This window comes from Lagenorhynchus albirostris, chromosome 10 (assembly GCF_949774975.1).
Source record: "Lagenorhynchus albirostris chromosome 10, mLagAlb1.1, whole genome shotgun sequence".
Lineage (NCBI taxonomy): Eukaryota > Metazoa > Chordata > Mammalia > Artiodactyla > Delphinidae > Lagenorhynchus > Lagenorhynchus albirostris.
In genome coordinates, this window is record NC_083104.1 from 19,889,333 (window position 1) to 19,913,521 (window position 24,189).

The 24,189-nt window shown below is 39.0% G+C and overlaps 1 long non-coding RNA gene and 1 pseudogene across 1 annotated transcript in view; both read right to left on the reverse strand.

Moving 5' to 3' along the window:
• LOC132526847 (uncharacterized) overlaps positions 1-24,189 on the reverse strand; it is a 348,584-nt gene that overhangs the window by 134,288 nt on the left and 190,107 nt on the right. The window contains exon 2 of the long non-coding RNA XR_009542720.1: positions 17,927-17,981. This is a non-coding gene — a long non-coding RNA (uncharacterized LOC132526847). The remainder of the gene's footprint in view (positions 1-17,926; positions 17,982-24,189) is intronic.
• On the reverse strand, positions 13,180-13,302 carry LOC132528320 (5S ribosomal RNA; annotated as a pseudogene).

A 24,189-nucleotide genomic window follows, 5' to 3' on the forward strand; every position in this document is an offset into this window, starting at 1 on the left:
AATGAAGGCGATGTGCTTGTGTACAAAAACTACATGCCGCACTTCCTCCAGGAACTTTAATTGAAAAAAAATTCACATCAGCTGATTTTTATATCTTAGGGGTACATTTCCAAAGCAATGGGCGGCAAGACTTCTATTGGTATTAATGGCAGTCGCAGAGCTAAATCACTGAGCACTGCTTGGCAAACTTACTCCTTAATGCTGCAGTTGCCTTAAATTAATATTTTACAAAGACCTAAAGTAATTAGACTGGTGTCTTACTAAATGCTCCATTTACTCATTAGAGATTTCAAAATGCATCTTCTGCTGCAGGCCCACGGGGGCACATTAACTACTCTAAAATATATAAATGACTTCACTGGGACCTTTTAAAAAATACTGGTGCAAGGGAGGGGCATAGGCTCCCCACCGGTGACCAGTAACATTGGCCCATTAAGGTACCCCACACTGTTGGGATGCAAGGGACATGATTTGATCACGGCAGCCCAGATCCAGGAAGCAATCAGTTATTTTTCAACCATGTCTCATGCATACGTTTAAAATGTAAGCCCTAATTAGTATCCTCACGGTGGACATTTGCTGTTTTTGGCCTCCCAGGGTCTATTCCCCTTGGCCTAATTTTCTCTTTGGGTTTTTCTCTTTGCCCATTTACACTGAGGGAAGCTGACTCCACTGCCAGTCCTGGAGTGAGAAGGCCAGGTTGAGCCCACCCCTCTTGGCTACAGGGATTGGTTCACAGATGAGCATCTTAACCAGGATGGTCCAATCCCCGAAAGCAAGGATGTTTATTTAATAGTTGAAGAAAGAAATATTTACTTTTCTGTTGGATGGGGACCTGGAGGCAAGTAGCCCCAATAATTGCTGGCTGAAATCTCTGACTACATCTTTTGAGCAGAGGGCCAACCCATAGGAAACAGAGGCAATAAATATAACTGGATCAAATCATGTGACTTATATCAAGTCACGTCTGAAGTCAGGGCTACCCCTAGATTTATGTGGACCATTATCTCCTCTACTCCCTTCACCACCATTGTTCTTGTTTTGTTTTAGCATCTAAGCCAGTGATGGGTGATCTTTTCACTTGCGCGTAGAAAAATTCCTAACTGATACAACCCAACTTTTCTCATCACACCATCAGGCTCTTTTACCCAGTCAGGACATGAATCTCAAGAGAAGAATCCCTAAGAGCAGATTCTTTTAGGGGTCCAGGACGGGTTTCAGAAGATTAATCAATTCCCTGAAATCATAAGCAATGTTTTATGCTATGTATATTTTTCTGAGGAGTCAAAATTATTGTCAAAATGTTCCCATCTCAAGAAAGTTTAAGAATTCCTCTTCCTGGTAGCAAAAGTCCTGGAAGGTCAGCAAAGAGAGGCACAATTAACATGAAGGAAGGTTTTGTATGAAAGTGTCAATTTTGTCTGACCTCGAAAATTCAAGAGAATGCATAGGGGTTCTCTGACGAAACCTGCACAGCTGAAAGCTAGAGCTTTTTAGAAACTGGAATTGGTTGTCCTGGAGGATGAACGACTCAAATTGGGATTGCACATAAATGAAGTCATTTTTTTTTTTGAAAAAGCCTTAATGATTAGCTTGTTTCAGACTTTGCTGCATCTACATATGTATGATGTGTATAGAATACATTACATATATATTTCCTACATAAGGCCACACCAAAAAGTCTACAGCAAGAAACAGGTATTTATAGTACATGTCGCACTTGAAAGAATGTATAGTCTCAACTTCAAATGCACTTAGGAAAGGAGTACAGAACCCCTAGGCTCTGCACTCAGAGAATTAAACTAGAACAAGATTTGAAATGGTTGCTGTACCACAGACCTGGAGGATAAGTCTACTATATCATCCTTCTATCCTCTTTCAGACGCTCATCAACATCTGTTTCATCTGATCTAAGTGAAAGTAGGTCCCTGCTACTCAGTGACGATAGTACAAGAAAAGCAAAACTAAACTAAACATAAAAACAAAATAAAACCAATCCTGCTAAACTTCCCATCACATACACTTTGGAATTCTGCCTAATTATGTGCCGAAGTGATCGAAAGCATGGGGTCCGGAGCCAGACTGTGAATTCACATTCTGACTCTACCAATTTCTACCTATGAGACTTTGAACACGGGAATTTACATGTCTGTAACTTTCCTCATCATCTGGAAAGTAATAATAGGCTCAATGACATGAAATGGCTTGACATTCATCTGTATTTAGAAAATGAGTACTTTTGTATGCTTTAGACCCATATCACTACTGTATTAATTTCCCAGGGCTGCTGTAACAAAGTACCAAAAACTGGGTAGCTTAAAATAGCGGGAATTTATTCTCTCACAGTTCTGGAAATTTGAAGTCCAAAATCAAGGTGTCTGCAGAGCCATGAGCTCTCTGAAGGCCCTAGGGAAGAACGCTTCCTTGCCTCTTCCTGGCTTCTGGTGGTTGCTGGCAACGCTTGGCACTCCTTCGCTTGTAGCTGCATCATTTCAATCTCTGCCTCTATCTCCACATGGCTGTGTGTGTATCTGTGTCTGAGTCTCTGTGTTTCTCCTTATAAGGCAACCACCCTAATCCAGTATGACCTCATCTTGATTACATCTGCAAAGACCCTATTTCCAAATAGGGTCACATTCACAAGTACTGGGGTTTAGGACTTAAACATATCTTTTTGGGGGATATAACTGAACCCACCACACTATCATAGGGTTATTATGAGGATTAAATAAACTAATCTATGTAAAGTGTTTTGAGTAGTGCCTGGCACATAGTAAGTACTCAGTAAAGCCCAACTATTGTTGTTTTAATTATTTCATCCTATCATTTGATAAAGCTGTGCCTCTCTTAGATCCTGGATACCTCCCCAGCTATCCTAAGATCAAACGAGCTGCTTTTCTTTCCTATCTTCTCAAGGTAATTCCTTAAGTACCCGTACTGACCCAACTGTATAATCTCTCATTGTAAAGATTTTAAAACGATTTAGCCACAGAATTCTTTCTTCAAAGGAAACGTTATTGGAAGACCAATTCTCAAACCAGATGAAAGGGGAATCGCTCTTTGAGAAGAAGGCGGGAACTCACAAATTGATATTTTAACTCCCTCATCCCTGTTGCTCTACACCCATCCCCCAGTGGCCCCTGAGATGCTTCTTTGGAATATACAAGGGTCAGAAAACTACTCCTCAGTCATAAACAAGTTCATCCCAAGCACGTGGGAAGAGGTGGTCTTTGGACTCTTCCCCCACTCCGTTTCGGCATCCCTCCTCTCCATCCACCCCCCTACTCTCCCCCAGCTACTATGCCCCAACCTGGCCAAGGAAGCAAAGGTTGTCACTGTGGGCGGAATCTAGGGTATTGATTGTGCCACATTCGTTAGTGATACTCATACTACTGGTTCTCTAACAAGACCATGTTTATCGCACAAGCCTGTGCTTTTATGCACTGGACTTCTCTTGGGATTTCCCTAGCAATGATCATACACAAGAGAAAGATCTCCAAGATCTAGAAACAGCTGTGCAGAGAGGGGTAGCCTTGCTCATACCTCAGGGCCAGGTTATATGCTTTTGTGTCCCTTTATCAAAAGTCTGCACGTAGGGCACTGTCTTAGTCCGTTCGGGCTGCTATAACGTAATACCACAGGCTGGGAGCTTGTAAACAACAGAAATTTATTTCTCATAGTTCTAGAGGCTGAGAAGTCTAAGATCAAGGTGCCAACGTGGTCATGTTCTGGTGAAAGCCCTCCTCTTGGTTCCTACCTGGCACCTTCTTGCTGTGTCCTCACATGGTGGAAGAGGGGAAAGAGCTCTGTGGGATCTCTTTTATATGAACACTAATCCCATTCATGAGGGCTCCACCCTCGTGACCTAAGCATCTCCCAAAGGCCCCAGCTCCTAATACCATCTCAATGGGCATTAGGATTTCAACATATGGAATCTGTGGAGACAAACGTTCAAGCCATAGCAGGCACTTAGGAAGAAGCCCAGCTAACATAATGATGGCAAAGTCTTTCTCATTTGGGTATTGTTCCTTGTATATACATCTCCTGTGGGAATCTCTGGGGAGGAGGGATAATTACCAGGGCTGAGTTGGAACAGTCCTGTGAGGACAAGCCAAATGTTGTCAACTCTCTTTAAAGAATCCTTCCACCCTTCTCTTCTAAATGAAATCTGGGTTTCCCCAAGGGGATATGACTTTTACCGTAGGATTCTCTTGGGTAGGAAGCTCGTTTTCCAGGATCCTGAGGACCTCGTATCCATGGCAGGTTTAAGCTGCCATTAGGACTCACTGTTTATTACACATTCTTACCTGTCAACTCATTCAGAAAGACCCACCATGTTCTAAGGACTTTCCTCCCTCTCTGTTTTGTTCTCATCTTTCTTCTCATACTCATCCTCATTCTTACCCCAAATTCCTATTCACTGCTAAGTTAGACAAGTTGAGTTATAGCTTTGTCTCCCTCTTCCTTTTGCTGGCCATGTGCTCAGGGATATCTTCTCCAAACACAAGTGGTCACAAGCTAAACACTGATGTGTATTAATCAGGGATTTCCAGAGAAACAAAACCAGTAGGATGAGTATATTCATAGAAAGAGATTCATCATAAGGAATTGGCTCAAGTAATTATGGAGGCTGAGAAACCCTGATCTGTGGTTGGCAAGCTGGGGACCCCAGATTCCAATCTGAGTCCAAAGGCCTGAGGACCAGGAGAGCCGATGGAAGTTCCAGTCCACAAGCCAGCAGCAGGCTCAAGAACCAAGAAGAGCAGATGTTTTGGATGAGTGTGAAAGCAGGAAAAGACTGATGTTCCAGCTCAAGGCAGGTCAGCTCACGGAGGAATTCGTTCTTACTTGTGTGAGGTCAGCCTTTTTTTCTAATTAGGCTTTCAACTGACTTTATGAGGGCCACTCACATGAAGGAGGGCAATCTACTTTACTCAGCCTTTTACTGATTTAAATGTTAGTTTCATCCAGAAACACCCTCACAGATATACCCAGAATAATGTTTGACCCAATATCTGGGTACCTTGTGGTTCAGTCACGTTGACACATAAAATTAATCACCACTAAGATGGTTCTCTCCTCTGAGAGAACTTCTACAGACAGCTCTTACATTTATTGTTTCTTGTCACTTTCCTTACATTATTTTAACAGTTTTCTACTTTGTTCCCCATTGCCAATTGCTTTTTACCAGTTCTTTCTCCATATAACTGGCAGAGTAAACTTTCTTTAAAAGCTGACCAAATCCCACCTCTTTCCTGTCTACTTCACTCTACTCCTCACAATAAAAAAAATTCAAAATTCTTAGTTTGACATACAGATCCATCCCCAAATTAGCCCACTATGCTTTTTTTTAGCCATACTGTCCATTCATCCTGCCCTCCTGTCGTATTGAATTCATTAAATTTTTCCTTAGAAGTCCTTCTGGTACTTTACTCTCAAAGTCCTCTTTCCATTCACCTAGAATAGTCTTATTTCTCTTGCTTGCCTGCACATCTGTCCTCAACTACTTGTTCTATTTGCTGTGTTTATAAAACATGTTTTTCATATAATTATAATGAAACTTCCAACCTTTAGTCCGTTTGTATATCTCTCCCTACCACTAGCCCATCATTTCCCAAAATATGTACCTGACAATGGTACCCCCTGAAAAAAAGGATTTCCTATTAAAAAACTGAAAAATGTATATATTATATTCCCTTGTAGGAATTTTGTAATGTATATGCTAGAGATTCTAAGAAATTCGTCAGAAGACTATTTAACTTAGTCTAATTTAATATTTGATTATTTTATCCTAATGTGATTTATTTTGCATTTATACTGGCTGGGGGTTTATTGAGCTTCTTGGATCTGTGGGATAAAAATTTTCACTTCATTTGGAAAAAATTCAATATCATTGTTTCAAATGTTTTTCTGCTTTAATCTCTCTTATCCTTTTAGAACTTCAATTATACCACTTGGTATTTTCCCATAGTTCATTGATGCTATGTGCAGGTAATTTTTTCAACCTCTGCCTGCCCCTGGCTTCAGTCTGAATACTTTTTACTGACCAGTCTTTCTTTCTTTCTTCCTTGGTGTCTAATCTGCTACCAAGCCTCTCCTATGAACTTTAAAAAATAAGAGATATTGTAGATTTTTGGTGCTAGAATTTTCATTTGATTCTCTGGAAGGTTTCCATTTTCTCACCAGAAATACCCTCATTATATCTACCTTCTCCTATAAATCATTTCATGTATTTACAAGAGTTATTTAAAGCCTTTGCTAGTTTCAATAATTGGGTCATCTATTGACCTGCTTCTATTGACTATGTTTTCCTTTGATTATATATCACATTTTCTTACTTTTCATATCTCATAATTTAAAATTTCTTACTTGATTATATAAAATGTAAGGAGTTTGAAAGACGAAAGGTACTGAGAACAAAATTGCTGCTGTTGTCCTTCTCTCCTTGTAGAGAATCAAAGTGGAATGTTCCACTCTCCTAACCAAGTGTGGGAACTTCAAGAGACTTGCTTGTAGAGATGGTGTGTATCTTCAGGAAGGAAGACTGGGAGTCCACTCTCTGGTTGAACATTTGCTTGTATGTTCCCTTGGCTCATCTGACTTGCTGCCCTTTTGAGTGTCACAAAATGAATAGGAGAGAGACAACAAAGAGAGGACAGCAACGAACCAGCCTATACTGCTATGTGCAATGCAAAAAGAACATGTGAGTTTTGTGTAGGTCAGATGGACCGACCAGGTTTGCACTGTCTTGTCATCTCATGCTCCCAGAGGGTTGCCCGCCAAGAGGCTGGGAGTGGGGACCTAGGGCGGAGACTGAGGTGGGAGAAGACTGAGGCATCAGAAGAGCTTAGGCCACATTGGGGAACTCTCAGTGAGGAGGACTCTTGTAGAGCTTTCTGGAGAACTCATACATGGGTACCACTGATCCTTAAGGGACAGAACAGGAAACCAGTACAGGGCACACTTGAAAGTAAGGATTATTTCATGACTGTAGTACCCCATCAGGGTTCAGACTGCTTAATCAACTAGTTATATTTAAGGTTCTCTCTCCTATGATGAGCTATAAGCCAGGGCTTGTGCCTGTCTTGCCTGTTGCCTATTGCAATGCCTTGCACATAGTGGGTGCTCAGTGTGTTCCAAAAATACATCTTGAATAAATGAACAAATGATGCAGAGTGTCCCTACTTCTCCCTATACCCTCTCTTCACTTTATTTTTATCCCTAACACTGATCACATCTGACACATCATATGCTTATCTAAGCACTTGGCAACTGCTTACCTTCCCAGAGAATGCAAACCCTATGAAGACAGGGGAAGAGGGCTTTATTTTGTTCACTGTGTGTCCCCAGGCCCTAGAAGAGTGCCTAGCACCTAGTATGTGCTCAGTAAACATTTTTTTGAATGAGTGGTTTGCTGTATGCCACATTCAGAACATAGTGGTGGTGGGATAGCTAAAAAGATAGTGTCATGGCAAACATGGGATGTATATTTTGATAGTGCAGATAAAATTGAGGCACAAGAGAATTTTTATGCTAAAATAGATTTTGAAAACGAATTTTAAAGCTACTCCAAAGGACCTTTCTTTATTAAAAAAAAAAAGTCCTTACATTTCAACATGTATCTTTCAACGGTCACCTTTGCTCAAATCTTTTAAAAATTGTTACAATTTTAATAACACATTCTATGGCAAGGATAAAGAAAGAAACAATTTCTGATTGATAGGATTATAATCTAAGAGGTTAGCTGAAGACTAAATATTTTAAAAACCAGTTGAAAAGACATGTGAATACTGGCTAACATGAGGCTTCATATAGTAATTACTGAATATACTTAAGCAGCTATAGTGAATATTAGGTTTGGAAAGAAGACTTTTAAAAAAGGGTTTAAATGCAAAATGACACAATCACATTGAAAGTAGAGAACTGTTTTAATCTAATAATGTACTTGTAATACGTATTTTGCTTAGTATATTTCTTGACTTACAGCCTTTCTCCATCTCGCTAGTAGGAAGGGTACCAAACCATAAGCTAGTAGTTTGTGACTGTCAGAATGATCTAGTTTTAGAGTATTTGTAAACTGAGCTTTGGCTGACCTCTACCAGGGTCACAATCAGTCACATCAAGAACCATGCAGCTAGTCTACAAACGTCTGTCTGCTAGAGAGGAAAAAGGGAGGCTTTTGCCTTATGATCTTGACCTTTAGGTACAATAACAAATACCTCTCGTATAAGCAATCGACAGTGTTGTGAGCCCATGAGCTGGCCCTTTGCTTCTGTTTATCATCATCTGATTAAGCTACAACCGTCCCTGAGGGTCAGAAGGTAGGATCAAGGCAAAAGCACCAGTCTTCACACTATGTTTCTTTTAGTCAAAGATAGTGGGTAAATGGAAGAAACATCTTTGATATTTCACTTGATAGTCTCCAGCTGCTTAGTGATAAACCTTAAAACCTTAAGCCAACACTGGGATTTCAGGAACACCTCTTTTAATAACCACACTTCCCAAAAACACGCACTCTGACGTCAGTAAGGTGTTCTGTTTTACCACGCAGGAAATTAACCAGAAATAGAATCTCCAAGTGGCAACTTCTACAGTAATACATTTTGATGAATATTTTTTCAGAATGTTCTGCTGATGCCTGACATCGTAATGAATCATGCCAGATTACATCAATCATGTCACGTCACTTAAAAAAAAACACAACAACCCAAACCATGATGTGTCTGGTAAAGATGGAGTTGTAATAGGCCATAGTTAGGAGGAATCCATTTTTAGAAAGAAAAAAACACAGTAAGTACTCAATATGTAGTGCCCGAGTACCAAATTAAGAAAGGCTTTAAAATTCTCTCTGAAAAGCAGACAGAGGACAATTTCATATTTGATTTTTAAAGATGAGATGCATACTAAGGAAAAAAGGATCATCTAAAAACAAATATTTTAAATCATATGTACTACCAATTCACAAATTCAGATTGACTGGAACCATTCTCAAAAGATGGTTCGATTCTCTCCAACATGAACACAATTCTTAGCTTACCAACCAGCTGGAGCCCGTAGAAACATTCCCATGTAGCAGATAGCAGGCACCAAAGGATCATCACTTGGAGGTAGGATACAGGTAGGATGGGGAAGATGAAATTATCCTGAAAGGTTCTATATCACCCATAAAGTTCCCAGGGAAGGTCTCTGTTTAACTCACTTTAAGTGATATTTCTGTAGGATGTCAATGCTCTCAGAATCAAGAAGTGTTGCCTTCTAAGTCTTGCCTTCAATTGTTATTTAACTCTCTTTCTTTGAAATAGAGTTTCTGTCCCTTATAGAAACAGAATGGCATCTACTATATTACACATATTTTTTGGAGATGCAAAACTTGCATCTTTTTTTCTTCATTAAAACTATTATTTTCAAACTGCCTTATCCTAAGATAAAATTTAATAATAATTTAATCCTAATAAAATTTTAATATAAAACAGAGCAAAGGGCTTCCCTGGTGGCACAGTGGTTGAGAGTCCGCCTGCTGATGCAGGGGACACGGGTTCGTGCCCCGCTCTGGGAAGATCCCACATGCCGCGGAGCTGCTGGGCCCGTGAGCCATGGCTGCTGAGCCTGCACGTCCGGAGCCTGTGCTCCACAGCGGGAGAGGCCACAACAGTGAGAGGCCCGTGTACCGCAAAACAAAAAACAAAAAACAAAAAAACAGAGCAAAACTGCTCAGGCTGAAGGGAGTATAGGTGGCCCTCAAATCCTTCTTACAGGAAATATTCAATTGACCCAGTCAAGTCTACAAAGAATATGTAATATGTAGTAGGACAACTATTGTTTCATCTACCTTTGCACACTCAGAACCAATTCCTAATATTAGTAGTTTTTGTTACTCTTTTCTGTCCCCACACCTACATTTTCATATGTGGAGCTTAAAACTGAACTCTTGAAAAAAATCATACTGAAATAATGGTGCAAGAAAATGAATTCCGTGGATGAACAATCTGATTAAGTTTAACATGAGTGGCCTCTTCTTTATATTTGCAAATATATTTCTTAATACCTTTGGGGACAGAAACCTCTCCATTGGTATTTCTTTGTTTCTCAAATTTGTGATTAGGTGAAAGCTTTCGGAAGTTTATGAAACATTTTTTCTATGTTTTTCAAACTCTAAGCTAATATATCAAATTCTAGGATTTTATACATGGTTGCAACCATGCTAATATATGTAGAAAGGAGAATAAAAAAGAGAAAGCAACCTATGGGGTGTTAATCTGACACACACAAAAAGAGGTCTGCACATACAGGGGGAGTACTGTAGAGTGGTGGGGTTCAATGTGAGATCTATAGTCAGTCTGCCTGGAGTTCAAATCGTCACACTAGCGGTAGACCTTTGGTAAACTAGTTTATCTCGCAAAACCTGCTTTTCACATGTAAAATGAGAATATTAATAGCGTCTGCCAGTTGGAGTTATTGTGAGGAGAAAATGACACAGCACACATAAGACATTTAACATGGAAACCTCACTTCAGCAGATACTCACATGCTATCTATGTTGTATATATACTTTGGGAAAACAACTGTCCACTGTAGTTTTTGCATGCCACCTTACATTTTTTAAGGCTGAAGGATATTATGAAATATTTTTTCTAACCTTTCTTAACATGAAAGAAATCGATCTTAGTCATAGAATTTTATGAGAGGATCCAATACTCTACCAACAAGGATTAATATTCTCATCCACAACTTGTAGAAATATAGGCAGACAGGCAATGTAGTTTGATTGCAAGTCATGGTTAGAAAATGCCTGATTCTTCCTATCTCTCCTTTTAACCACTAGAAAATATTTACTCTGCAAAAGACTTCTTCCTCGTTATTGGATCTCTTGCAGCTTTGACCTTTGGGCATTGACCGGTATATATTTGGATCTTCTTCAAATGACTGGAATAAATTCTTGGCTGAAACAGAAAGTTGGAGAAACCAGAAATCCTTCATGGTGAACTGTGACCTTGAGCCCTTGTAAAACTTATCAAAAAGCATCGCAAACAATTTACCACCTGTTCTCACTTGCCTGCTTCATGAAAACTGGTGGTGTGTTGGGCGGTTGCGGGTAGCTGGGGATGGATGATTTACAAAGAGCTGCTTCCCCTACCCAAGTTTTGCAGCATGTGAGAACAAGTCACATGGGAAGGACACAGAATGTTGACTGCTTGGATGACGGTTGGCCATTGCCAGGGAAACTGCTCCCTTGGCAACTGTGGTCAGTACATCTGTCTAGCTGCATTTCTAAGACTTACATAGTCCCTACCATGGAAAATATGTTTTAAAACACAAACACATATGAAAAAAACAAATAAAAAATTACGGAGCTGATAAGGAATTCTTTGCTTTTATGGCAAAGTACTTTGGATGGAGTGATGGTGGTGTTCAGCAGAACACATTTAGGGGTGTTAACTCATAAATGGAAAACAAAATGTCCCCAATCTAAGCTAGCTCATAAAACAAAACAGATCTAAACCAGATAATCATTGGGTTTATTAGTCACAACACACACGGGTTTAAGGCTTCACAGAAGTGTTTGTAGGGAGCTTACTTGAAACACTGAGCACTCCCAAGGACAGTTAAACTAAAGTTTATATAACTCTGTCTTAAAGAGAGATGTGGGCAAGAAAGAGGGAGATAAAGTCAAAGACTCATTTGGGGAGAGGGTAGAATGTTAAGATCTAGCAAAAATTAAGAACATCAATTCTGAATTAAAAATCTAAGATGGTAGAAAATACGGTTCCATTTAAAAACACTTGATTTATTCACAGATCTTCAGGAATACAATAATGCAATATGTGAAGATGCCTACACAGAGCTGCCATTGGCTTTGAGAGGTTAGAGAGAGTGAAATTTTGCACTTAAAAAACTAAAAATAGGGGACTTCCCTGGCAGTCCAGTAGTTAAGACTTTGCCTTCCAATGCGGGGGGTGCAGGTTCCATCCCTGGTTGGGGAGCTAAGACCCCACATGCCTCAGGGCCATAAAACCAAAAAACATAAAACAGAAGCAATACTGTAACAAATTCAATAAAAGACTTAAAAAAAATGGTCCACATAAAAAACAAAAAAACTAAAAATAGAGGTTCCTTAAAAAACTAAAAATAGAGCTACCATATGATCCAGCAATCCCACTCCTGGGCATATATCTGAAGAAAACCATAATTCAAAAAGACACACGCACCCCTATGTTCACTGAAGCACTACTTACAATTAGCCAAGACATGGAAGCAACCTAAATGCCCATCAACAGATGAATGGATAAAGACAATGTGTTACATATATACAATGGAATATCACTCAGCCATAAAAAAGAATGAAATAATGCCATTTGCAGCAACATAGATAGACCTAGAGGTTGTCATATTGAGTGAAGTAAGTCAGACAGAGAAAGACAAATGTCATATGATATCATTTATATGGGGAATCTAAAAAAAGGTTACAAATGAACTTACCTGCAAAACAGAAATAGGGTTACAAATGTAGAAAACAAACTTATGGGTACCAGGGGGTAAAGGGTGGGGGATAAATTGGGAGATTGGGATTGACAATATACACACTACTATATATGAAATAGATAACTAAAAAGGACCTACTGTATAACACAGGGAACTCTACTCAGTACTCTGTAATGGCCTCTATGGGAAAAAATCTAAAAAAGAGTGAATATATGCATATGTATAACTGATTCACTTTGCTGTACACCTGAAACTAACACAACATTGTAAATCAACTATACTCCAATAAATTTTTTTTAAAAATACATAAATTTAAGGAAATAAATCCCACCCCCAAAAGTTTAAGAATAGAAACAATACATTACCTATATGAATTTTGCAGAAAGTTTACTGTTTCTATGAAAATAATCTGTGAATTATAATTAACGTGGTGAATAAGAGCTTCATTGAAAACTTAATTTGAAGAGTTTATACCATGAAGGATGGGTATAAATTCCATAGGAGTGTCCATTACAATTAAACATGTACACTAACATAAAAGACTAAAGAAAGGAAGAAGAGACACGTAACGTTCGCTGTAGTTTATATTCTGAAAACATCAGACAATATTAGGGAATTGAGATAAGCTGTTGGGTTATGTTTTCACATGTACAATAAACAATAAATGTATTTAACAAATTCTTTTTTTTTTTTTTAAACAGTCTACAGCACTCAGTATTCCCAAGCAGTCTCCCATTTAAGTACTAACCAGGCCGACCTGACCCTGCTTAGCTTCTGAGATCAGATGAGATTGGGCGCATTCAGGGTGGTATGGCCACAGACAGAAACTAACAGATTCTTGATGTACTTTTCCACACCTTCATGGGAAGCATTTTAACATGCTGTTGACCAAGCAGTGATCTTGACAGGGTGATCATCACCTGTGCTTGCTCATGAACACTCTTTGCATGAGGGAGTGTCAGAAGCTTGGAAGAAAGTTTTGGGGAATAATAGTGGAACATTCTTTTAGGGATGCTAATGTTCATGACGGCACAGAAGATGAAAGTATATGGAAAAACACAAACATCAACAACTGCGTCAAACATGAATTCAGAAGAGTTTGACTATAAATATGCAGAAATTTTAGAAAGACTTTAACCAATTTATTTTACTTATGTTTTACTTTTTCTGTTTGCACAGTGTGAAATATGATAAAAAATGTGTCTAAGTCTAAAACTGTTCTTTTGGTAAGTACAGAATAAAAATTCTAGGTGATAAGAAAGCATTGCGTTATAGTTTAAGCAGCACTGTTTTTTCTTTCTTAGTGGTAAATCAAAAATGGCGCATCTTACAATTGACAGTATCTTAGATTCAATGAAATATGGGACTAAGTTTGGACCACACCCTTCATTGTCTAAGAAGTGAAGCACAAAAAGAGTGAGAGGAACTGAGACGAAAATACTGACCAAGAAGGATACTACCCACTTCTCTTCTCCTCCCCAACAAATGGAAAAAAGCAAAGATAATAAGAGGTTTTCACTGAATTGCTGATTAGTAAAGACAAAAGCACAAAGTTGGTGAGCATTTCTCTATGGCAAAGCATGTCACAATTAAACAAATGATTACATCGATTTCATAGATGAACTTTGTGTTTAATCTTAGTTTGCCTCTGTCACTTAATCTGAAATCCAATTTCATGTCTGCTTTGTACATCAAAGAGCAACACAGGTCCATGCTACATATTTTCTCAAAGGAAAAATTTAAATTAAAAGAGAAAACCTCTCCCAAATAGTAAGGTTGATGTAGATGCATTCGGTAGAGTATCACTAAATTTGGCAGTTCTATAGAGCAAGTTGATTTTCTCCCAGATGAATTATTCTTCAAGAATATCTTCAATGTCAAGCCTAAAAAGTTGTCTTTACAATACTGCCAGTCACTTATTGTACATGTTCTCTTTCAACTGATTTATCTATCAGGGTCTTTACGTGTCTGTTGATTAAAAAGTCAACCCCACATACTTTTCGTTTTCCTGATCTATTTGACAGAATCTGAGGGAAACATTGAAGGAGAGGATCCTGCTTCCATAGTTACATCACTCTGTTTGAGAGTCCATTGAAATTCAGCAATAGATAAGACCAACTCCAACTTTATAGTGTAACTTCCATTTTGTGGAAAGCTATTTTCATTTTGGCACATTAACTAGTACAATATGAAAATGAAAAATCCGAAAGTGAATATGAAAATCTTTATACCCTCCAGCTGATTCTTCAAAGTTCATTTTCAAAATGTACTTGTTTGGAGAATCTCTGCAGTAGGAAAACTGTATTTACCAAACCATGTAGCACATTCCTAGACAGACACAATACCACTAAATCAGTCCATTCAATGTTGGCAGTTGCCTTCCTTGAGAGTTTGGTTTTGAGCACTGTTCTCCTTTTCTCACTGATAATAGAATTTTTGGAGTATCCAGGAACTGCTGGCAAATTTTAGTTATACCTAATTGTAGCAGGAACAAAACCATGCGAGGCACAAAGAAGGCCACATTTCCCAGCCTGCCTTGCAATCCAGTGGGATCAGGTGACTATATTCTGGCCAATAGAATGTGGACAGAACTCATACATCCATTTGTAAGCCTCAGCCTTCTATTTCTTTGCCTGTTGGATGATAGATACTAAAAATCCAGGGAGGACTCTGAGATTTAATGAAAGGATGAGCAGTAGGAGGAAGTAGCCTGGGTCCATGTGTGTCTCTGGGGGCAGAGCAAGGCCCCATTCCCAATTCACATATGACTATGCCAAGAGTAAAACATCAACCCTTGCTGTGTCAAACCGCTGAAATGCTGGGCCTGTTTGTTACAGCAGCTGCGATTACTTAACCTGACTAGAAAAAATAATATAATAGAGAAGTCCCCAACTATATCCCTTAGGAGCTCCATCAGACATATTATAATACAGCTATATGGCCTTTGTGATATGGGAGAACATAATCAAAATGTTCAGTAACAGTTCTAGACATTCACTCCCTCACTTCGGAAATATTTTGGGGTACCTGTGCTTATTGGGATACGTGCGGGGGATGTAATAATGAACTAAATAGACATGGTGCTTTTCCTCACGAAGCTTATAGACCAGGAGGTAGACATTAGGCAATGGATCATACATACAAATGTACGATTACAACCATGATCATTTCCATGACGTGAGAATCATGATCTTATCAGACACAAAAATAGAGGTATTTGCCTTAATCTGGGAGGTGCCCATGAGGAAGGATTCCATGTTAGGGGGACAGATATGCAATTACTATGTGGAATTCAGACAGTATGGGGCAACGTGAAAGAGGACCAGATTAGGTATGGGAGGGAGAATGAACAGCATTAGTAGAAACCAAGCCTGGATGAGAATGCAGGGCCAAACCTGACTACAGTAAGTATTTTCCTCTTTGCTCAGATACTAAATGATCAGATTTGCCTTCTGTTCTTTGATAAAGGCCGCTCTGGCTACACTGTAGAAAGATGGATTGAACATGAACAAGTACCTATATTTACATGAAGAGCGTATGTGACAGTATACACATCACATATCAATATATGGATACCCCAGAAATAAAAAGATATATAAAAACAGTTCAGCACTGGAAATGCTTTTGAGACTGGGTGGTTGTTTTGGTAAATTTTAGTTACTTTTAATTTTATGCCCCCCCCCCGCCCCCGACCTTTAAAGCAATTACAGATCACCAGATCACCTAGTAGTTCAATCTGCTAGGTCTGAAACAGGAGACGCTTGCCTTAGGCCACTGAGAACATCCAAGGCAAACCAAATTGCAGCAAAGTATGAGGCTGGTTTGAGTGACAATTTTGTCTTCAGTGACTCTAGTACCCGATGCACTTGTGACACCTACAAGTCACTCAGCCATAACAGACACCAAGAGGGACTCCCTGTAAGAGGCGCTGGTGTTCCCCAACTCTCATTACTGGGACGAAAGTATGGCATTTCAGTTTCTCCACAGAATTTATGAAGGTTTATGCTCCAAACAGGAAGGAGAAAGATGTCTTCAGCCTCCCTGATTCACACAGATTTCTAGCATGGATGGCCATCTTTCTTAGATTATCTCCCAATCATTGAGAGAATTATATGCTGATGTCTCCAATCTTTCATCCTGATTTTTTTTCCTCTCTGTATATGAAACCCACCACGATAGAGGATTACAATTAGATAATCGTCTTGAGATGTTCCCTGTCAGATTCTGGGCCTCAATCTGATTTCTTGCCCTTGTGATTCAGGCAGTCGAGCCTGGCAATCACACCTTCCCAAACACATAAACATCAGAGCAGGTTCATACTGGCCCTCTCTCCTCCATATATGGGAAAAAGATCTGAGTGCCCAGCTCCTTGTTGCTTTTCATTTTTAGATACGCTACACCTTTCCAGAAGCAATGTCTACAAGGAATGCTGAATAGGCCCCCCTGCATTGAGATGCATCTAAAAGATGTTGTTTCCCTGTAAGAAAGGATGATTAATTCCAAGTAGCTATTTTCTAAGGTACAACTGTAGACCTTCAAAGTCAGGGTGTTAATTTGGTGATATTAACTTTTGAGTCACTTGAGTAGTCAGTTTAGGAAGCAACAATTCTCTTAAAACTCTTATAATTACATTTGGACAAGTTTGCGCGTAGGACCGCAAGTCCACCAGCTTATTATAACCATGGCGCATTTCACACACCATCTTCATTATCTTGTGCTAAAGAAGAGAGCACACACTCTTCTGTGGGTAATTTTAGATTGGCCACTGACACACTCCGCAGTGTTTATAAAGAAAACAAAACTTGGATGTTGGCCCTTTTAATTATAACTGGCAGAATCGCTACACCCAAAAATCACATAATCTCTTCATCATATTATATCTTTGAAGACATCTGCTTACAAAGCAGTAACAAGGAACTCGGAATCTAAAAACAAACTTTGTACTAGATTGATTGGTTTGGCGAGCCATGCTTCTAAAGTACTGGCGGATTCTGAAAGATGTATTCCTGAACTTCAAGAAAAGCTTAAAATATGCTACCATGGAGCTATATCAAATTGTCCTTGGTCTGGACAGGCGGATTAGAGCCTGTTATTAGGATGCCTGTTGTTGCTAAGGAAAGTCAACTGGTCCAATGGAAGATGACATAAATTTCACCAGCCATTCCTGTTGTTCCACAGTTTCCAGATAAACGCCTAGCTAATAAAACTTTTTGATAAGTTCAGGGCACTATTTCACCTAGAAATCATCACCCTCAAGGTGCTATTTTCTAGGTGTTTTATATAATATTTTGAGGGCGACTGAGAACACTCGACATTCCACCAAAGGATGAAAGCTGATCTATGACACCATCTCAACTATTCATCAAACATGTGCCTCTTTTCACATGAATTTGGACATGATCTGAGCTCATCTTTGAGTTATTACCCTGTGATCCTAGTCACTTACCTTAGGGCAGATCATCTTACAGTCCGCAGAGTTCCTAAACTCACGATATTGTAACCTGAAAGATAAAATGGTAATATTACTTATTAGTTAACCTGTGCTCTGCAGATGGGTAAGAAGCTTTCTTTTTCTAGGTGACTTGTAGACGTGTACTTGAATTAAGAGGACGAAAAAAAAAAAAAACCCAAACCCAATGCAAAAGCCTGGATTTGTTGCCAAAATAAAACTGCCTAAAAAAACAAAACAAAACAAAAAAACTGCTTACATCTTATGTAGTCATCTAATTCATAACGTCCCACCCTTCTTCCACAACTTCAGCCAAAGAGGCTGTTTTTCCTTCTCTCACAGTATCTTCTGGAACCCAGGACTAGTTGTTAAACCCTAATGTGACTTATGATGGCTGCTGGAAAAGTGAAAGCAACCTCATTGTGTTGCATGAGTTCAACCAAAATGACTAACAAATTTCAACATTCAGAATATCCACTTGGACAAGTATTTACTGCTCGGTGAGTAAGTTTATTTTAAGAATCTTAATCCAAAATGACTGCTGGTGGTAATGCTGTGAACATTGCCTATATTTCAGACAAACTGATTTTTCCCCCCGATGTTAAAAATTACAGTTGTAAATAGGTACACTGCCTAAAAAATCTAAAATTGTGTACACACTTTTCTAAATGTCAAAAGCACTCAAAGAGCTTCAAAGATACTGACGTTTGGTGTCATTTTAACACTAATTTTATTAGTTGGAAGTATTTTTTTCCCAAATGTTCTTGTGAGAAGCGTAGAATCACTGCTGTAAGCCCAGAGCATTGAACTATTAACTGTTAACAGCGGGGGAGTTTTCAGGTTCCAATATTTTAGTGCATGCTTAGATGTAAGTATGTTGCTCATACCTCTCCCTCTTGCAAATACGTAAGCCAAGAAAGTTAATAATTTTGATGTGAATTAAAAACTTCTGAATGTCTTCATATATATAGCACAGACGCGGGAAACATTACTAGAACTAGCAAGCCACTAGGAGGATAAAAAGTGTAAAAGTAAAAAAAAAGAAAAAAGAAGAATGATTACAGCACTAAGAATGGTTTATTTTGATGGAGCTAGTTCAGCACTTCCATTTTCGATATTTATGGTACAGTTCCTCCCACATGTTTTCTTTCTTGTTTTTTGATAGGTCACGTCAGGAAGACTTTGGCTGAAGAAACTTAGAACAGACAAGAGATGATGCAAAAGAAAAATAAAACTATCCCATGGAGTTGTCATTCTAGAACTTTCTGTATGCCAGGGAGCGAGACCATAATGTTTGGGGCTAGGTACATTTGGATAAAGCCTTGGGTTCTCAGGACTTCCGCAGAACACAGTAGGGGCAAAAGACCAGCAGGGGCTTCTCATTAGAAGACTTACACGGCATGTACTGAATCTTACTTTCTTTACAGTGTGTAGCTCTGTGCCTGCAGACGGATGTCCCAGTTATAACTTCTGGGTGATTTTTATGCAAGTCTGCTTTGCAGGGCTAGTCTTCTAAGGTGTTTTCCTGGGCCAAGGAAAATCCTGAGCGTCAAAGGAAGATAAATACGTATGTACCCACTGCATGTGTATTTGTCTCACAGGCTGCTAACACACAAAATTCCTTGCAGGCGCAGAGAATCTAGAAAAGCCTGCGACTTCAGCACGGCTCTCAAATGTGAAGGAAACAAGCTCTCGGCTGCTTTTCGATTCTCGTAGGAGATGTAAAGATGTAATTTCTGCAGTGAGTGATGGTACAAATAAAATTATGTTTATTATTACTTTATTCATGGCATTTAATTATAGAGGGAGATGGCTAGTCAGATAACAAAACAGCCATAAACAAGGGAAAGGCCCCTTTGCTCTTTTTAAATCGATGCTCTCAAACAATTGGGAAGAGCGTTAATAGAATGCCCGGCGAAAGACAGACTCCACAATCCTAAGTGTTCACTTGGGGTTCGTCAAATAATGGACCACTGGCCTATTTTTCAAGCCATTTCTCTGCAGTAACTTGACATTTGATAGGATTACCTCTGGATTTTGGTCTGAGTCTCTGCTGTGCCTGAGAAGACTGTCATCTTTTGATTTAAAGATAACAGAGCCGATCACGTGAAAAGGTTCTGTAGACTCAGCCTGTGACTCATAACCAAATATCAAGAAAGATTTTGTCTACAGTTTGCTTTCTTACCTCACTGTTGTAACTGAAATGATCAAATGACTAGTTTCCATTATAAACAGCATCTATTCATTTTATTAAAAAAAAGTCTGACATTCTTCAGAGATGAAATATAAGAGTATCACAAAACTCAGAGGCAATTCTTTTCCCCTGAAGACTCAGAACATTTGCTGATTTTAATTTCAATTCCAAAGTTTCACCAAAAAGGATGAATCAATTTTGCTGAAGCAGAATACCGGACAGTTAAAAGAAAAACCTGAACAGGTCAAACATAGATAAAACTGAACTATGAGGCAATGGAATTATACACAGGAGAACAAAGAAAACACACCTAAACACTGGCAACGCAACTGACCATTCAAAATATAGTTAATAAGTTCCCAAACATGCAAGTTCGAATTTTAAAATTAAGCTTCCCAATTGCCAGTTTCAAAAAATGTAATGAGTTTAGAGTAGCCTTTTTATTATGCATGGTTTTATGTCTTCAGATTTCAAAATTACCTAGCATGCATGTTCACCTTTGCTAAAATTTCTGGGCTGTTTTCATTTCTATTTTAAAAAGGCTAAACAGTACGACGTGCCTCTGCTTTGCATTCTAATTGTATGTAACTGATTTGCAGAGCAGAACAAAAAACTCATTTTCAGATTAAGAATCGTGCACCAAGAAATAATTATTGTTCTACCAGAAAAAAAAATTTTTTCCCACATCCTTCTCCCCTCATTTATGGCAACTGTTTTCTAGGTTTCCCCCAGGTTGATCTCTTTTATAGACCACCATGCATTGCTCTTTAGGGACTAAAATAATGCAAATGGAAACAAGGAACATACAACTGTTTTGACTACATTCTTCTGCTTGCAACATAACACTTGCCTTTTATTATTTTATCTTCAACAATCAAGGGGTGACTAAACGGTTGCAGGTGGAGATGAAAATAAAAGCCATCCATCATTATTTATTAGGCATGAAAAAGATACACAATAATGTAATTTAATCTCAGAGCAGACAATTATTTCCACATATTGATAATACCATGTGAAAACTGTCATGAATTCTAATATGATATTTTGGCTTTATTGGTGCACCACGGCCAGCACGACAAATAATGAAATTGAATCAAAAAGAAACAAAAGGTAACTGTGTGCCTATGTCAGTATCATGGGGGGGGAAACATATCACCAAATTTTTAAAGCTTCTTCAATATAACTTGAACAAGTCAAAAGTTTGAAGTGGAAAAAAGGCACGCTTTCAGTTTTCGCTATTTAAAACAAAATCTATTACATTCACACCACAATCTATAATCTGAATAAACATCGACTATGTAAGTGTTTTATCATATAAAAGTTTTGAAGACCAGCCAGTCTGCTAAAATATTTGCAAGAAGTATATATACACCATAGGGTCAAATTTCTAACATATTCTTTGGTTCACTGTAGTCTGGTAAAAATCTGCAGATGAAAACTCCGTGATCTCTACTTTGGGTAGCATACATGTGGCTATTAAATGTAGCAAAGAACGTACCTTTTAGCCAAATAAAGGAAGAAATGGTTGAAAATAAACATCTTTGGTAGGAAAAATCCTGACTGATGAAATGCTTGGTCAAAAAAAAGTGAAAGCTAGTTTTTCGTTATGTTAAATGATTCCTATTTCCACTGGGTTGTTGAATTCTATCTCCAAATAGGACTTGGAAGGTGAAAACACGACAAAAAAGAAACAAACTAGCATTTCATCTCCATAGATGGGAACCCAAAGCATCTTATGACATTTATTTCAATAGATTTTTGTTTCTGCCAGAAAGTGATCATGATTAGAGATGGTTTTTAAAGTGACTGTTCATTATACAGTGTACACGCACACACACACACAGATACATTCATTCTATAGCACACAGACACAGCATTCTCTATACTTTCTCAGAGACTAATTTATTCACAGTTCACATATAGATCAGAAATGGAATATAAGCTTATTGAATAAGATAAATGACCTCTTCTTAGAAAAATACCTTTCAGAATTATTAAGGAAGGAGAATATTTTAGACTTGGACTGAGTGATGGACAAGACGTGGAAGAAAAAGTGTCTCTGAGTGATCACAACACTGCGACCATTCTGGGCTGGGAGAGAAAATTTATGTATCATGTGGTTACTCAATTTTATAAAGGGAACCTAAGAACAAGTGTAGGCACTGGGTAGGAAAAAGAAATGAAAGGAATAATTTAAAAAGTCAATAAGCCACAGGAAATCTGGAGACTGTTTCAAAACACCTTACTGGAAGCATAGCAAAAGTATGTGCCAGAGATCAAAGGGACACTGGAAATGTGTCCCAAGTAAGGAAACCAGGGAGATCCACAAACTATGGCAGGTCAGGTGCGAACAAGAATGCAGGCGAGCCAAAAGAGAATTCAAAAGTCCCTTGCAACTGACTCCAAAGCTAATAAAAATGTTCTTCAAAATAGATCCATGGCAGAAAACCAAGTAGAGAACTAATGGGCTGATCAAGTGACCCACTCTGGGCAAAATAGATATTCTTCCTGAAGGATGGAAACCCTTGTGACTTTACTAAAGATGATTCATTCATTCATACCTTCACATTAATTCACTCATTCAATTATCCATCCATCCATCCATCTGATCATCTATTTATTAAAAAAAATACAGGGCTTCCCTGGTGGCGCAGTGGTTGAGAGTCCACCTGCCGATGCAGGGGACACGGGTTCGTGCCCCGGTCCGGGAAGATCCCACATGCCGCGGAGCGGCTGGGCCCGTGAGCCACGGCCGCTGAGCCTGCGCGTCCGGAGCCTGTGCTCCGCAACGGGAGAGGTCACAACAGTGAGAGGCCCGCGTACCAAAAAAAAAAAAAAAAAATACAGAATGCCTACCATGAACCAGACTTTGGGTTCAGTACTGGAATAGAGAATGGCATAAGCCAATCATTCATTTATTCTTTCTTTTCACTCATTCAGTCATCAATTCATCCACCCAACACGTGTTTGCTTACCTATTCATTCCACCAAGAAAATTACAGAATGTGTATCATGAGACAGACCCTAGGTTAAACACTTGGAATATATTAATACATAAAACATTCATTCAGTCAGTCCACAAATATGTGAGCGTCTACCTTGTGCCAAGGCCTGGTCTAATCCTTTGAGATAGATCAGTGAAGAGCAGAGATAACTGCCCTGCTCGAATCAACTTTCTTTTCCAGCAGAGAGTAGCAGCGGAGGTAGGCAACCTATACGACAAGCAATTAATCACAAAATCAAAAGCAATCATCTAGTATGATAGGTATTATGAAGGACAAGTCCAGGCAGCTCTGAGTGCCGGACATGGGTCCCTGTCTGAGGCAGAAAACAGTACCCTATTAACAGACCTAAAGGAATAAAGTGGGGAGAGAAGCAGGAGGTGAAGATGCGGCAAGGACACAAAGATCACATTATTTAAGAAATGAAAACACTAGACTTCATCTCAAGAGCAAGGGAAGCAGCTGAAGGCTTTTAGCAAGCGTGATCTACTTAAAAAGTTTGACATGCTTCTGTTCAAAACTCAGCAATGGTCCCCTACTTCAACTGGAGTGAAAGTTGAAGTCCATACAACGACCTGCAAGACCCTCTATATTCTGTCCTCTGTCAGTCCCTGACTTAAGTTTTTTCACCACCCTCCCCTACTCAGTGTACTCCAGCTACACTGGGCTCCTTGAGCCCACTGGCTATCTCCTCCCCCTGCCCACTCCAAATGGACGCACCCTTACCTTCGTCAAGCCCTTGCTCAAATTTCCCCTTGTCTGTGGGGCATCACCTGAGGACCAGACTTAATACTGTGACTTCCCTGCCATCTTTACTCTTAGCCTGTTTTGCATCCCACCCCCCCTTGTAGCATTCATTGCCTTCTGATGTACAGTACACTTTATTTATTTGTTATGTTTTACATACAGTTAACCCTTTGTATCCTTGGGTTCTGCATCTGTGGATTCAACCAACTGCAGATTGAAAATATTTTGGGAAAAAAGTCGAGAAAGTTCTGAAAAGCAAAACTTGAATTTGCCAGCAACTAGTTACACACAGTATTTACAACTATTTACACAGCACT